Genomic DNA, 16,165 nt, shown 5'->3' with positions numbered 1-16,165 from the left:
GGTAGCCACTGTCAGGACAATCATGTGTGCTCAGCACACTGAAGCAGCCTTTAATCTGTATGTCAGTCAGCGCTGACAGAGGCCCAGTCCAAGCAGTCACTACATTTACATGGGATTAAAAAAAACAAACAATTATTGTCTTTGACTTAAGTCAAACTTTAAAAAAAATAAAATAATAATAATATACAAAAATGCAAAAAAAAAATATATACAAATATACAAAAAAAAAATACATATATGTATATACATATATATATATATATATATGAGTTATATGTTAATGTAATTCATTTTATTGCAATCCTATCCTGCAGCCGTTGCAACAAACTGCACAAGTACTGTATGGAAATATTCAAATTTGGGACCATGCAGTGCATTTTCCCAGGTCTACAAGCTGTATTTCAGTTCCTCTCATCACCTTTCTGTGTCTGTTTCCTCAGCTCTTACTGTGTTATCTTCTCAAGGACAAGTACAGCTGTTGAGTTGTTTCCTCCATGAGGATTCTGACTGCAGGGGATATCTGACAGTGAGCTTACCACTGCATGGCTAATGTACCACGACTGTCAAGTGTGCGACGCAGAAACATGCCAACATAGCCAATTTTACCTCACTAATCGATGCAAAACCCAAGCTGAGCATCATGGGTAGAGTTTAAAATTAATCTCCTGCAGACAACGTGAGGACTGAGAAGAGTTCCATATTCCACCTCACTCCCTTGACTGGATCTGTACTCAGTGGTACTGAGTTTCAGTTTCACAATCTTGTTATGTCTGTGCTGCATTTCTGAACCTGACAACTGACGTACTGTATTTTGGTGCAGCTTTCTGTAGCTCTGAACATAACAACGATAATGTCCTAAATGATAAGGTTGGTTGGACTTATCTCACACAGAGGCAAAATTATCCATGGCATCTGTTCATCTTTAAATCCCTCACTGAAAATCTACCTTTTTTTACATGACATCGCAGATGCATTTGAGCTCCGGTCCTCTGCAAACAGCATCTAGTGACGAATGGCTGTTTACGCTTTAGTGCAGTTCGTTTGGGTCGGTGTGAACACAGTGGTCTCGTAAAGTGAACTCTGGAGCAGTTCATCACTGGTGTGAACTCCATCTGCAACAGGGAAAGGGAAAACCGGTTGGAGAGCCGCTGCTCGATGGAAATGACAAGGGCACATCCCTCCTCGGTATCTAGCAGGTGTCAACGTTTCCTCTGCAGGTAATCTAGCACATTTAGCTGAGCATCATCAACCCGAAGCACCAAAGAGCTGCCAACTTGCAACTGTTTCTTGGTGGTGGGCAGGAGGATGAGGGCAACACCTTTGGCTCAGAAGTTGGGGCTTCCCAGACCCCGAGGTTGGAGGTTGCCTGAGGTCTCCCAGTTGCTCCCAGTTCTCTCCTTACTGGGGAGACACACCTCACCTGCTGATGCTCCATGATGTAGAAATTGCTAGGTATTTGAGTATTGACTGTATTTCTGATGACCTTTGCTTGAAATGTATACTGCATTTGAGATTTTCCAATCTGAAAGTGAACTGATCCAGCTGAAGATAAACGCTGAAAGACAGGCTAACGGGGGAGAGCGTTAACCGGATCCCCACAGATCCATAGAGACGACAGAGGTGATTCACTGCCATGAAACATGCTCACAACGAGCAGAGGGAGATGGAGCGATGGGAACAAACACAAGCAAAGGATTTTGTAGCTAACTCTCGGTAAATAAGTGACAACATGTTTGTCACAAAGCCAGATTGTGTCCATTTGTTTCCCTCCGAGCTCTTGTAAACTTTCAGTGACTCTCTAGAGTAAGAAGAAGGGAAGTTAATCAGGAAGTTGAAGATGTCAGGATACTGCAGGTCCAGAATGATGTCCCTTTTCCGGCTGTTTCTGTGGAATACTTCATATTAATTTTGGAAATCCCTGCCGTCGTTTTGCCATCACATGTATGAGGTTCACTTTAGTTGGCCAAATTAAGTGTGTCTGATCGAGGACCATTTTCCAAAGGATGAGGAGGAGACAGAATACAACATCAGCCCTGTTTTTAAATGGTAAACATTCATTTATTTCCTGCTACTCTCAGAAAGCCACGAGTTGGGGGCTCATCTAAGATTATCTTGTCCCAGGCACAGGCAAGACGGACAGCTGGCCTCCTCCTTAACATCATGTCACTCTGTCCCTGTTGTCTCTGTCCTGGTCTCCCTTTCCTCTTTCCTTTGGTTTCCTCCCTTTCATGTTCTTCCTCCTGATGCTGCACAGCGTCACAGAGTAGTTCACATGCTTGTTATCATGGAGCACTTTTGGGCCTCCACCTGTATTTGCTTCCATTTCTTTTGGCCCGCATTTTCGGTTTGAGTTTGTCCATTTTTTTTATTGATTTATTGCTCCAAACTATGAAAAACTCTGAAGATGGAGGGGGGAGGGCGGAGGACTACTAGCGAGAGAAATGATGCACAGCCGTGGTATGACGACCCCGCCCACATTGAGGAGGTACTAAGAAGTAATGGAAAGTGACGTGCCTGATACCCAAACCCAGCAGAGGTGAAGCCAAGTGTGTGCTAGAAGTGTATAATGGAAAAGTGCTATCACATTTTTTAGCTGTGTCATTGTCTCATCCTCCCGACAAGTAAACCTTTTTAGTAAAGTAAGTAAGTAAACCCTCCTTTTTTTGAGTTTCTTTCAGGTCATTTTTATTTCCAAGCTGAAGCTGCGTGTCCTTTGTGTGCAGCAGCAGCAGCAGCAGCAGCAGCAGCAGCAGCAGCAGAGTGGAGCGTCAGACCTGAAAGGCAGATTAATGGCCTCATTGTAATGTTTACACCAGTAGCTCTGCTCCTGTATGCTTGAGAAATCATCACAGATTACGAGCCAATCTCCTCTCCTGCATATAAAAATGACAAACCATCAAACACTATTATCTGAGTTCGGGAGCTTCTCGCAAAAATCCTCTGAAACAACGGTTTCCTTTTACGGCCCCGTGTGCAGCAGTGATATTACATGTGGCAATGACAATCCTGGACATCCCAGACCAGCCCTCTTGTGTAAACTTGACTATTTCCGACAGATTGTCAGCTTGTCGTTGTCAAAGCCGTGAGAGACGCAGTCACAACATTTTAGAGGTACTTAAGATCAAACTGGAGGCGAACTTTTCGAAATATGTGTATTGTCTGAGCAAATGTGTTGGAAGTGAAGGGAATGAAAATATGCCTCTGGCCAAAAGTCATGGATCACTGCAGCCCAGTTTTCAATCATTCCCATCAACTACAAGACGTTAAACTACAGACCTGCAGTGAAGCCTGCACATAATAAAAAGTACTCACAGGCTGGAACTTTGTTGCTTTCTTTCAAATATCATTATTTACACACACTGGCCACTTTAATAGATACACAGGGTGCCGAATAAAGCGGCAGGAGAGTTTCTTCTGCTGCTATATCCCAATGTCTGACATGTCCTGCATAACTTGGATGGAACACGTGGCAATTTGAGCATCAACAAACCCTTTTAATCCAGAGAACTGTCAGCTGGCACCAAACATCCATGTTAAACCATGTTCTAAGTCACTTGAATCACATGTTTTTGCCACTCGGATGCTCAGTTTGAACATCAGCAATGTGTCTTGACCGTTTAAGATAAGATAGGATAAGATAAGATAGTGCTTCATTTACAGTGTTACAGCAGCGAAGGCAGTAAAGATAAAGATAATAAATAACAAACATGCGTTACCAAAAACTGTATAAGTATGAGTATATTGCACTTGTGATTGGTTGATTAGATATTTGCATTAACACACAGGTGAACAGGTTTTCCCGAGTCATGCTGCTAGTGAGTATATCACAATGGACAAACACATTAAAGCTGTGAAAGACTTTAAATTTGTGCTAAATCGCTCCGTATACTGTCAGCAATTTCCAGCACTTTTCCGAATGGGAGGTTGTTCTCTCCAGGGTGGCTCCAAATAACTTGAAGGTATAGGGTCAGTGAATGGAACTGTAAAATACACAGCTATCTCAGAAGAGCATAAACACTTTATTAAATGAAATAGATATTTGACTGTTTTCCCACTTTCCCTGAGTCAGACACTTACACACGTCCCAGACCCAGATGTTTTAAAGATGACAAGACCACATTTGTGTTTTAATAGAAATATTCTGACAAATCAATTTCGGTAACTTTAAGTATGAACAAAACCACAGGCATGTGGAAATGTGGAAATGGAAAAACAGCTCTGCACGGATGTGTTAAATGGAAATTGTGACTCTGGACTTTGAAAGTCACTGGAGGGTTTGGTCAATGACACGAGTCTCAGATATTCAGATATTCACTGCCCTGATTGGGACATTCTCTGAAGGTTCTGCTGCCAAATCCTGATTATAATCTAAAAACAGAGCTGGAGAAACCTCAGATAATCCACAGCAAGTAAGTGTCAAGCCTCGTGCCCACTTAATCCAGTGTCTGATAGTACATTTAGGAGAAACCTTTCCAGCATCCCACAACATTTGATCCAATGCGGAGTAAAAGGAAAAATCCACAAAGAGGGAGTTCTCTCTGCCCATTAAACACGCCCACGAGACAGGAAGTTGACAGAGACAGCAGATTTTCCAGTGACTGTTCCACTTGTGTATTTTTTTTTCACAATGAACAATGAAACAATGATGTTTCCAGTTAATTCAAATCATCCATCACTATTTTTTTTTTTTTTTTTTATCTAGAGCAACAGAGAAGAGGAATCGTGTTTCACGAGTACACACAACAAGCAACAAATGAAAAAACACTACATACTGTGACACAAACCCTTCAGGCACACTATCTGCTGGGGAGGTCTCGTATCTGCACTAATACTGAAGAAGAAGCAAGTACGGGGGGGGGGGGGACAACTGTGGTATCTCCCACAGTATAACTTGTCAAACCCAGACAAGATCCAGTAAACAAGGCAAGAACTAATATTACAAGGTGGCATCAAAACAGAGGAGCCCTGGAGGAAAAAGAAAACAAGCAAACCAATGTTGGAAAGTCCAGTCTCACACTAGATTCTGTGTTAGGGAAGATGCTGACAGCGCCGTGACATCATGGGCTCTTGTTTATATTCTTTTTTACCACATCGGACAAAAATGATCGTTGACCAGTGGGAATGTGTAAAATCAACATTGAGTCAAATGACTGCATTGCAGGCAGGTTTTTAATCGGCAACGGTGGAGAAACAAGGTCCAGCCCAGGTAATCTCTTCTTTGTCTGCTTTAATTTTGGCACGGATGCAAAACACAGACAGAAAAACACAAAAATACCTGGAAACACGGAGAGCATGGAACAGGGACCAGAACACAGGATAAACCAAAAGAGACACTGGTCAGCACAGAGAGGGATAAATGAACACAGGTGAATCACAGAGGAGGGAAAACAGGACGAGGAAGAACTACACAATTAAACTAAGATAATCAAAAACTCTCAGATATATAGTGAAACATTGTGAAACTGTAGTGTACAGACATGGAAGAGGAGCACACGTAACACTGAAATGACAGGTGTGTTATTTCAAGTATCTGACTGAATGTCAAATTGTGCGGGGAATTATCCCAGCACCATCACTCGTGTTGCTCTTGAATAGACTGGATTATCGGAAAGAATCCTGTCCACGGGGGGGATTACATTTGCACACCGGTGGAACAATTAGTACAACAAGAAGAGGTTGAAACCGCGAGAAGGGGAAAGAAGTGGAAAATAAGGCCGTTGTGTCACAGTCGACACAGAAGAGTCGAGAGCAGCAGAGTGGTGCACTTCACAACTTGAATGGGCGCCATTAAAGATAATAGCGTCCGTGGGCATGAGGCTTTCAGAGGCTTCCAGATGCTGCAAAATGACTTATGTGGAGGCTTCGACTGAAACTCTCCTCACTCACTTTGAATGGAGCGGCATCAAGTGTCGCTGAACTGCATTATGGGCCCATTGCTCTGCTTCGATGAGAAATGTTCCACATTCCTAGCGGCAGCTGTCAGGTGAGCATCGGGCGGATCAACTCGAGGGAGACAAAAGAGAGGGACAGGAAAACAAGAAGAGTCTCTATGAGCATTTAAAATTAATTACACCCATGCATTAAGTCGCGGTGGACATACGGAAGTATTCTAAAGTGCCACGAGTGCTCAATAGCCCTCTTTAGCAACACCAGCGAGGAATATTCCCCCATTAATGACACGACTTCACTCGTCTTTGTCCGTCTATAACGCACAGAACTGGACCCAGATGCAGGACGGTGGTAAGTAACAGTCTTTATTTCAGAGGATCCTCTGATGAGCGTGGAACACGCAGGCGTGGAAGTGGACACTTGATGGGAACAGGTAAGAAGAGTTTAACAGAGGCACTGAAGCACTCACGTGCATAATCCATAAACTGGATAATCGGCAAGGCAGCTTTAATGTAAGGGTGCAAAAGTGATCGTGATCCACAAACAGGATGAATTTACAAGCTGTTTGCCAAGTGTCAATTAAAAAAAAGGAGGAGGAAGAAGAAAAAGACGACAATTATATTGCAAAGTTAATCATTTTTAATAATTTGTGGGCTCACCTGTGCACAGGTGGCATTTTTGAGGAATCTTCAGTGTTCAGCGGCTCCTCCTGTTGGACTTGACTCTTCAGATCCTGCCTCAGGCATTTGTTGACCTCACACACAAGTTCATGCTCAGAGGAGGAGAAAGAAGACTCTCCTTGTCCAGTAAGTGTACAGTACTGCTGTGCAGCCTCGGAAAACACGGGAACTGCTACAGCACTGCTTCACTTCAATGGGCCAGGTAAGCTGTGACTGAATTAGCTGCTGCACTTGGCAAAATAGCTGCAAACGGATGTATTTTCTCTCGCTGCCACGGAGAGAAAATTACTTGCGCTTTCTTCCTTCGCATGTGCTCGCTCTCGATCTCTGCTCATATGCTGCGCTTATTTACCTGTGTGTTGTTTTTTTGGAGCATTTTCCCATTTGGTTGTTGGATGAAAGGAGTATAATAATTCCAAGCATGCCATTTATTTAAAAGAATAGTGAGCTATGAGAACTGTTGGTTTCTTTTTACTCTATTTTTTTTTGATTTAGGTCTCTGGTAGAGGTTGAAAAGTAAGTGTATTTGCTTCTTTCACACTCTGTACTCAACTGTTACGGGAGTTTTCTTGCAATGATTTTAAGAAATCAGTGCAATCGATGATCTATATATGTTGTTTGTTTGTTTTTTTGTATTAAAAAAAAGTTCCTTTTCTTCTTTAATCTGATAATAACATGTATAATACCCACATAATTTACACACACACAATTTATACCTCACAAACACAGCTTGTGAGGTATAAATTATAATTCAAAGAAATGGCAATGTGAAAACAATATCTTTTACACTCAAACATATGATATTGCCGCGTTTCAACAGTTAGCAGTACAGGAAGTAAATGTTGATTTTTCTTGGTTGCTGCATGTTTTTGATCCGATGCTTTATTCCCCGCAGTAATGGAATGTGTTTAGTTTGGCAGTGGCCTCACAGCAGCTGCCATTGTCCCCCCCTCCTTATGGAGTTCAGATAATTTGGCATCAGGCTGTCTAATGTGATTCCGGTGTGGTGGAGTTCATCACTCTCAGTGTCTGCTGTGCAGAGAATTGGTGCTGGTTTCTTTTTCAGGAAGTGACAAGATAATAAAATCAAATCGCGTCGACTTCCCTGGAATATTTATCAGTTGCAAGGGGGTGTTTTTCTGGTACCCCCCAAAGGAAGGGTGTCAACAATGGAACGTAAGGGCTGGTTATTTTGGTCCTATTCTTCATGGAAACGCAAAAAAAACACGTGCTATATTGTACCAAACGTAGTTCATTTTTATTGACGGCAAACAATTATCAATGACAAACTATATATATTCTATTGGGAAAATACGGCGGTTGGATGGTGGTGATATGAATGAATTATTACTAAAAGAGAAGTCTAAAAATAGAGGTTTTAAACTAAAGGATTAACAGTACTTTTAATACCTCCACTAACAACATCACATCACTATTTTATTTTATGTTATTGGCACGTTTGTTCGTCTAGTTATGAGCAGCATAACTCAAAATGTGAATTCTCTGGACTGTACGATATGCAGCACAGAGGAAATGATTAGGTTGTGGCTTTTTTATTTTTTATTTTTTTAAACAATTGTATAGTCACTCTGTGGGAAAGTGTGTAGTGTGATCCAAGTCTGTAGGGATCGTATTAAGGCTTCATTACACCACATTACTTGCAGAAAGACCTTCATAGTGAATTTTTCTTTGCATTCACCGTCATCAAATTTACGTTCAAGTGCTGCATTGACCCTTCAAAACAGAGGTTATTTTAATGATACCCTCTTACTTCCAGTGTCGCGTTGTCCCGTGTGAAGCTCCCCTGTCACAGGTCACTTTCCGGTTACGCAACCTTCGGTTCACATAACTTGCGTGAGATTATGTTTTTTTGTTTGTTTTTCATTTAAGCACAATATCGGAAAAGGGAAGAAAATGAAAACATTTCATTTTATTTTGAAAATATGAATGATACACAGATCGAGCTGTTTTTCCATGGCAATCATGTCTATTTACGACTGTCTTGTTACTCTCACGTCTGTGAAGCTTCATAGTCATCTTCAGTAGTTAGCTGGAGGCAGCAACTGGACTTGCTTGGTTTGAAGATCACCCAAAAGGCTTCTTCAGTTCGGATTCAGGCAGTGAGTGGCAGAAGAAGAATGGCAGAAAACACTATTTGACTTCCAGATTCTTCTATACTCTGCGTCCACATTAATCACTTTAATGCTTGTCATCAATATTTCATCATCTTTATACCACACCACAAGTGTGCCCCCCCCCCCCCCCCCCCCCCCAGCGTGCTGCATGTGCGCGGCTGTGAAATTGAAGACTTCCCTGAGTGGCCCTTGGAGGACCAGACTTGAGCCTTCACTGTAATGTTTTTCATTAACTCAAATCAGCAGTGCATTTATCAAACGTTAAGTCACACTAAAACACACACACACTCTCTTTATTAACTGTATGGAGACAGTTTGTCATTACCCCCCCCAACAAATAAACATCTGGACAGAAAGGTGTATATAGAGGGGGCGATCTTAAATGTCTGATAGGATTTATCTGTATCACCTTCATGAGTCGGTGGAGATTAACTATTGACTCTCTCCTTCAGTACAACCCTTTGTTTTCACATAAATTAGAAGCGACAGCGTCAACACTATGAAATCCTCTAATGTCACAGAAGGAAGCACATTAGCCCTGTTTGCATGCTTTCTTTCTCAGTGCCATGTCGGAATTTTGTCATTATGTAAAATTAGTTTGGGTACTTTTGTCACGCGTGGATGACTTGCATGATTTTCTTGACATGAAAACAGATTGCCTATGTAAAAAAAACAAACAACCCACACACATTAATGTAATTTATGAGCATCATGCCTCAGGCGTTGTGCCTGCTTTTCTTGATTGTCCGAGATATTTCCCTTGACTCTATAACACAACACTCATATTTGTGAACATGTCTACTGTAAATTACACAATGCCACAATAATGATTCAGTCATTTGTCACTAATCTGATCCCATCAAACAAACAAAGACACTGCACATCATTTAGCACACCGTGTCCAAATCCTTTTATACTTGGGGATTAGGGGTTGCAAAGGGGGAACTTCCAAATTCCAAATTGGGATTTGAAAATGTGGATACTTTAAAGAAACCATGTACAAATTTGTCAACGCTTTATCAATGTTCAATTCTTTCATTGAATAATGCATTCTTTAATTAAGCGCTATAAAAACATGAATGTTGGGCTCAATAGTGTAGATTCATACTCTGCATGTAGGGGGGTGTGGCCTCAATAGCCCATGTGCCTGTGATTGAGGAACAGCATTGACATTCAACTGTATTTGCATCAAATGCAATTGTTTTAGCCAAGGTTATTTACCAACTATATTTAAGTTCCCAAACCTTCATCACAACCCCTGCGAACAAAGATATTAAAGTTAGTTAGTATTGGACTTTGTACCTGTATGATGAAGTGATCAATACACAAGTAAAATCCGTTGCCTGTGGTCTCCCATCAGTGTCCTCCGCACGCTTTAAGCGAGCTTCGCTGCCGTTTTATCACAGTGATCCAACTTTGCCACCTCTCTGGATCTTTGGGGATCCACTAAAACGTTCTCCCATACACTTGTCCCTGAATATTTTGGCATCCTCCTCCAATCTGTGGACTCACTCAGTGTCTCCATAACTCAGACTGCTGTAGTAGAAGCCGCCGGTCTACAGCCTCATATAAATATTGCATATGTACGTGCTCCGAGTGTCACTGTGGCCACATTCTCTCATGCGTTATAAGCACAAGAGAGGTGCAGCTTTATTTGTGCTGCTTTGCTTCACAGATCCACAGCTCTTTATGGTACTAAAGCTGGTGTGAACAGTAGACTCTCAGTGTACTGCATATTGTTCATCGAAAGCACAAGAGAGCAAATCATTTTGTAGTTTTTATTTTATATTTTACTTTTTTTTTTTTTTACAAAGCTTGTTTTCATGCTGAGAAAAGAACATTGTAGATTTTAAACCTAACATTTCCGGGACAGTTGAATGCACAGTCAGAACTGGACTGGAGGCTCTATATAATTCTGTGTTGTCATTGATCCCACTAAGTTAAATGGTGCAGCTTTAAATATTTTTATATGGGCTTCTTTTTATGTGTGCATCCATCAGTGGCCTTTATAGGCAAACTCCGTCTCTTAAACCATGACCCTTGACCCTTATGATACATTGGGGAATATGTGTTTGTCATTTCAGAAGCCCATTTGGACAATTGCTTGTAAGAGTCGATATTATTCGCCACAGTTCTGGAGGTAAAACATCAGGGGCTGAGCATTAACTCAATAACAATATGTACCGCAATGTAATTCTTTTTTCCGTAAAAATATCAAATAAATTCACAGAAGTGTGTGGGATGTTACTGTGTTTAATCTTTAATAAGCTCTAATTTCATGCTGTTATTGATTGATTGACTATTTTTAATTGTGATGATTGTTTTTGACCGTATCACCCAGCCCTAATGTACATTATAAAAAGTTAAATTATGACAATGCTTTATAGACCCTGAAGGTCAAGTGTGTAACAATTGCTGACACGTAATGACAAAATGATGGCGGTTTGTCCATCTGAGCTGTAGAAACATGTAGGACTGCAACGATGAATTGATTGTACAAATATAAGGGATTTAATAGCTTCTTAAATGTGAATATTTTCTGGTTTCTTTGCTCCATACAAGCAAAACATTTCAGACATTTGAGAACATTATCATCATTTCAGGTTTTGGGAAACACCAAACAACATTTTTGACATTTTTATGGACCAAATGAATGGAATAATTGAGAAAATAATCGATAGATGAACATATTATTGAAATAATGTTGTTTTCTGCCATCAATTCTGTAGAGGTTAATGTTGTATAAATAATTTAATGTATCGCTTGACTGAATAATAATAATGTAAATAATGTATTTGTTTGCTACTTTGCAATTTAAGCCGATACTTAAAACACGAAAATAAAAGAACGCCAAAGGCAAGAGAAAAGGCGAAAAAACAAACCTATAAACAGAAAACAACTAGATCAACTTAAGTCAACACTCTAAACATGAACAAGGTCACGATGAACATGGAGACGAAAACGCTTTGGATAACAGCGTCTGCTAAATGATATGTAATGTAATGTAATGTAATGTAAAACGCACTGACAAAGGACAAAAGGAAATGAGTGACTTACGAAGGGGAAAGGGAACCAGGTGCTGACAATCAGGGAAATGACACCAGGTGCAAACACTCAAGGTAATCAGACAAGACATGGACAAGGTAGACCAAGTGCAGACCAACAGGAAACCCTAAAGCCTCACCAAAATAAAACAGGAAATGACTAAAACCTGACTCCCCAAAACAAACATAACTAACACATTTGCCGACGTGTAACAGTCCCGTAGTATCCGACTTCACCATCGGGTGGCGGTACAAGGCTGGGCGGGGTGTCAGGCGGTTCGACGGTTGCCAGGTCAAAGCTCGGATGACTCTCCTTGGTGACTACTTCCTCTGTTGTCCAAATGTTTTTTTCTGTTGTGGGGGATTAATACTCCACCTATTCACAGCAAACTCTGCTGGAGAAGTTTATTTTTATTTTTTTTTTTTAAACTTGAATTTTAAAGCGCTAAGACTCTGAGGTGCTCGATGAAATTAGTTAAAGGCGACATAGACCGGGAGCTCCAATTAACGCTGCGTTTGTGTGTGTATCTGCGTCATTACCTCGTTTATGAAACCCTAAAGTTTCAGAACAAACAGTTCAGCCACTGCTGGGCTCTGCGAAGCGGATCAGCACTACCCTATGCTGATGATGTCATCAGAAAACCTCACAACTCCTCTCACCACCGTAGCTCCTCCTGGTGCGGGCACTAGTCCGGTGCACATCCAGTTGCGTACATTCAACCGCAGAAGAAGAAGAACTAGTCTCGTTGTAGCTGCTGAGATGCAGAGCATCCACCGTGCCAGAGGGGGAGCTGTGTATCTGAGAGCTGGCCTACCAATTACGTCACTTCCAGGTACCTGGCCAATCACAGGACAATGGGAAAGCTCTCATTGGCTGGCCAATCACACACAGCCCACGTTCTGGGGGTGTGGTTTTGGTCTGAAACAGCGCGGCTGACGAGAGCGTCAGTGAGGAGATATTTTGATCGGCTCGTTTGCAGCGATTAGGAGGTTTTTAACCATGAAAACAAGTTAATATATGTAAGTAGACCTCCATAACTAACATATATGTGTGATACAAGCATTCGATGTCACCTTTAAGTTAAATTGCACCTCACCCCTCACACTAAAGGATCCAATTATCCTCTTAGTCTATATGTCGTGTCTGGACAGTTTTGGGGCGTAACAGTTGTAGAGTTTGTTCGCTGCGTGTTTATCTCAGGAGGTTCCAGATGGCTGTGCATTGATTTGAACGAGTATAATGTGATATGTTCTGTGTGGGCTCTCCACACAGTGTTATTCCCTTCACTGAATTCCAGTGTAAACACCACAAACCAAAGGACTTGCTCCTCTAAGAAGGAAAATCAGATAAACCCACCGTGTTGAAAACAAGGCTCAAGAAGGCACTCCAGAGATAAAATGCAACGTCCTTTTTAATCCCCATTTCCATTTGCTACATCTCATACAGTAAAGCACATGAACGAGACAGGGCAACATACAGAGTCCAGTCACTGAGCATATAGAGAACAATCTCCCAACACAGACAGTCCACTAATATCCCGGAGCTGTCTTTGTGTAGAAAGTCTTTGAGATCTCGATGCGTAGCAGGGACATGCAGTGAAATTGCAGTAGAGAGAACACAGTGTGTACAACTCCTTGTTTGCAGATAGCTGCTAATTCACAGTTAAGTCTGAAAAGTGCACACATGGGTACGGATCATGTACGTAGCTCGATGGGTATTATCTCTAGTGTACAAACGTCTTATTCAATACCGTAACACGTAGTGTTACAGAGCTCAACGCAAGACAGCAGTACTTATCTGATGTAAAAATAAATGACGTGACATCAATATCCACAAAAAAAACTATCTGAATTGATTTCACAATATCTACACATTCACAACTTGATAACACTTTTTCAGAGCATTTAGAGTTGTTGCCACAGTTTTTTTTTTCCTTAAATTTATGTAGTTCATCTAATAGTCTACGGTTTTCTACCATTGATAGATTTGCATCAATTCTGTAGAGGTTAATGTTGTATAAAACATAGAATATTTAATGCTTTACTGAATAGCATAAATGTATTCATATACTCTTATATACTTATATACTATAGGATGACATGTTCTCTGCTGAAGGTTAACTCTGGCCCTGTAAGGAAAAGCGTGATCACATGACTAATACAATCACAACCAAACCTAAATGGCAACAACACAGTTCTCTTTATCAGTGAAGATGTAAAAAAAATAATAATAATCCTAAATTATTACAAACTCCTGCAACCTGTAATGCCACTTGTACATGCAAATAAATTAAAAACACTTTTTTTTTTACAGTTTCTTCTATTAAAGATGACCAATTGTTTTTTTTATGACCTTTTAGTTATCAGTCCAAGCAGATATGATGGCACAGATTCTACTGTAGTTTGGCTGCAGACAGCAGAGGCTCTGGAAGTGTTTCCTTCACCGTTTTTTTTCCTCTACTCATAAACACACAAGTTATTGATTATTATTGATTAAAAGGTAATCGATCGTTGTAGCTTTTTTCCATCAGCTTCTCCCTCTGTAGGGGTCAGCACAGTGGATCACCTGCTGGGGATTTAGCAGAGATTGTTTTTACTCCGGAGACCCTTCGTGACACAACCCTCCTATTTAATCTGGGCTTGGGACCGGAACTAGGAATACATTAGATGTGGTCCAATGTGGCTGGGATCAATTTAGATTGTCCAATTAACCCAATCAATGGGGAGATATAGGGATTGGGCACTGTTGGGATTCGAACCCTTCGGTTATAGCCAGATTCCCTTTCCACATGGGTTGTCCTCCTCCTGTCCGTCGTACTCAAGAATAAATAAATAGATGAAATATGAGATAGCACATATAGATATAAGTGTTTTAACACACAGCCATTAGAAATGAACCATTTCAGGAAAACAGATATCACTATTGCAACCTGATCTATGTTTGAAGTCAAGCTTCAGTTCAATATTCACACTGACGTTGTTATTCACAATAGTTTTCAAGACATGATGGATAATAACGACTGAAGGTGTGTGATCACATAAGCTGACACGTTTTACTGTCTTACTGTCATCTCACTAATCCTGTTCACACACTAGGCAGCAGCTGCGTGGCACTGCTTAAACAAAGCACCTCCGTGGTATTATTCCGAGGATTCATACATAAACATCAGCTCTGCATGCCACTATCATCAGATCCTGAATTAGCAGCAGCCAGCAGGCTTTAACACCCACAACAGATGTGTGTCATCAATCAGTTTGTTTCAGACAGGGCGCCTCACAGTATCAATTTCATGAAACCTATTACATTTCAGTGTGTATACTATATCGGCAGTGTGTTGCATGGTCTCCAGTTCCTCATAGTGTTGAGATATATATATATCTAAAAATTGCTCGTCAACATGGACACATTTGCCTGTTTGCAATGATAATACTATTATTTAAATTTAAATTTGAGTTGATAAACAGTGCATCATTACCAAATCAGTGAACAGCAAAACTCAAAAAGCTGTCAAAATAAAGAGACAGATTTGGTTGACATTTTTGGGTGACGCAGGTTATATGCCAAGGGAGAAATGATTAGATTTTGGTGGGGATCTGCATATGTATCCAGATTTAGGACTTTTCCATTTTTAAACAGTTGTTAACCTTGTGACAAAGCAGAGATTGGTGCAAGGTTTGCATTCTGTGAGTGCTTGTAGTTATTCATTAGGAATTCAAATGATTTGTGTTCCAGGTTTCCTGATGATATAACAAAATATAAAATATCTCCAAAATACCGTATAACAGCATGACCGGAACTGTATTTACAAGTATTTGAGAGGTGATCGGAATTTGTATACATCTCTTTAATTTGGCATTTTAATGTTTATGATAGAACTTGCTCATTCTCTGTGTGTTAGTATATGCTGACATTAACCTGATGTCTTTAATGTCAGATGAGCGTAAAAACACTTCCAGAACCACCTGTTATTTATCAGCATCACATCTACTGTACGTCCACAAATAATTTCACTTTATGCAGGAGATGCTGAAGCACTGATGATGTCACTATGACGAACTACAGCCGCTAAGCCCTATTCCAACGTGACACATGTGCCACTATTGGCACGTGCAGACATATGAATGTACAGATTGTCATGCATTAACCTATGACTGATACACTGTGCATGGTTTGTGTCATTAACACATCTTTAGAGAGGCCACAACACCGTTCACTTGTTCTTCTGTAACCGCTAATGATACACTTTTCACCACAGAGTCCTTGATCGGGGGGTGATCTGAAATGTCCAGAGTGCGTCCAGCAGAAATCAACAGAAACGGCTTCATAATCAATATAACATTTGTATAAACGCATACAAAAACGAACACTAAACAAATGGCAAATCTGATGTTCAGCTATGAAACCATCACTTGTGGA

The sequence above is a fragment of the Solea solea genome, chromosome 4, assembly GCF_958295425.1.
Source record: "Solea solea chromosome 4, fSolSol10.1, whole genome shotgun sequence".
Lineage (NCBI taxonomy): Eukaryota > Metazoa > Chordata > Actinopteri > Pleuronectiformes > Soleidae > Solea > Solea solea.
The sequence above is the reverse complement of the archived record's forward strand: the minus strand, read 5'-3'. Positions refer to the sequence as shown.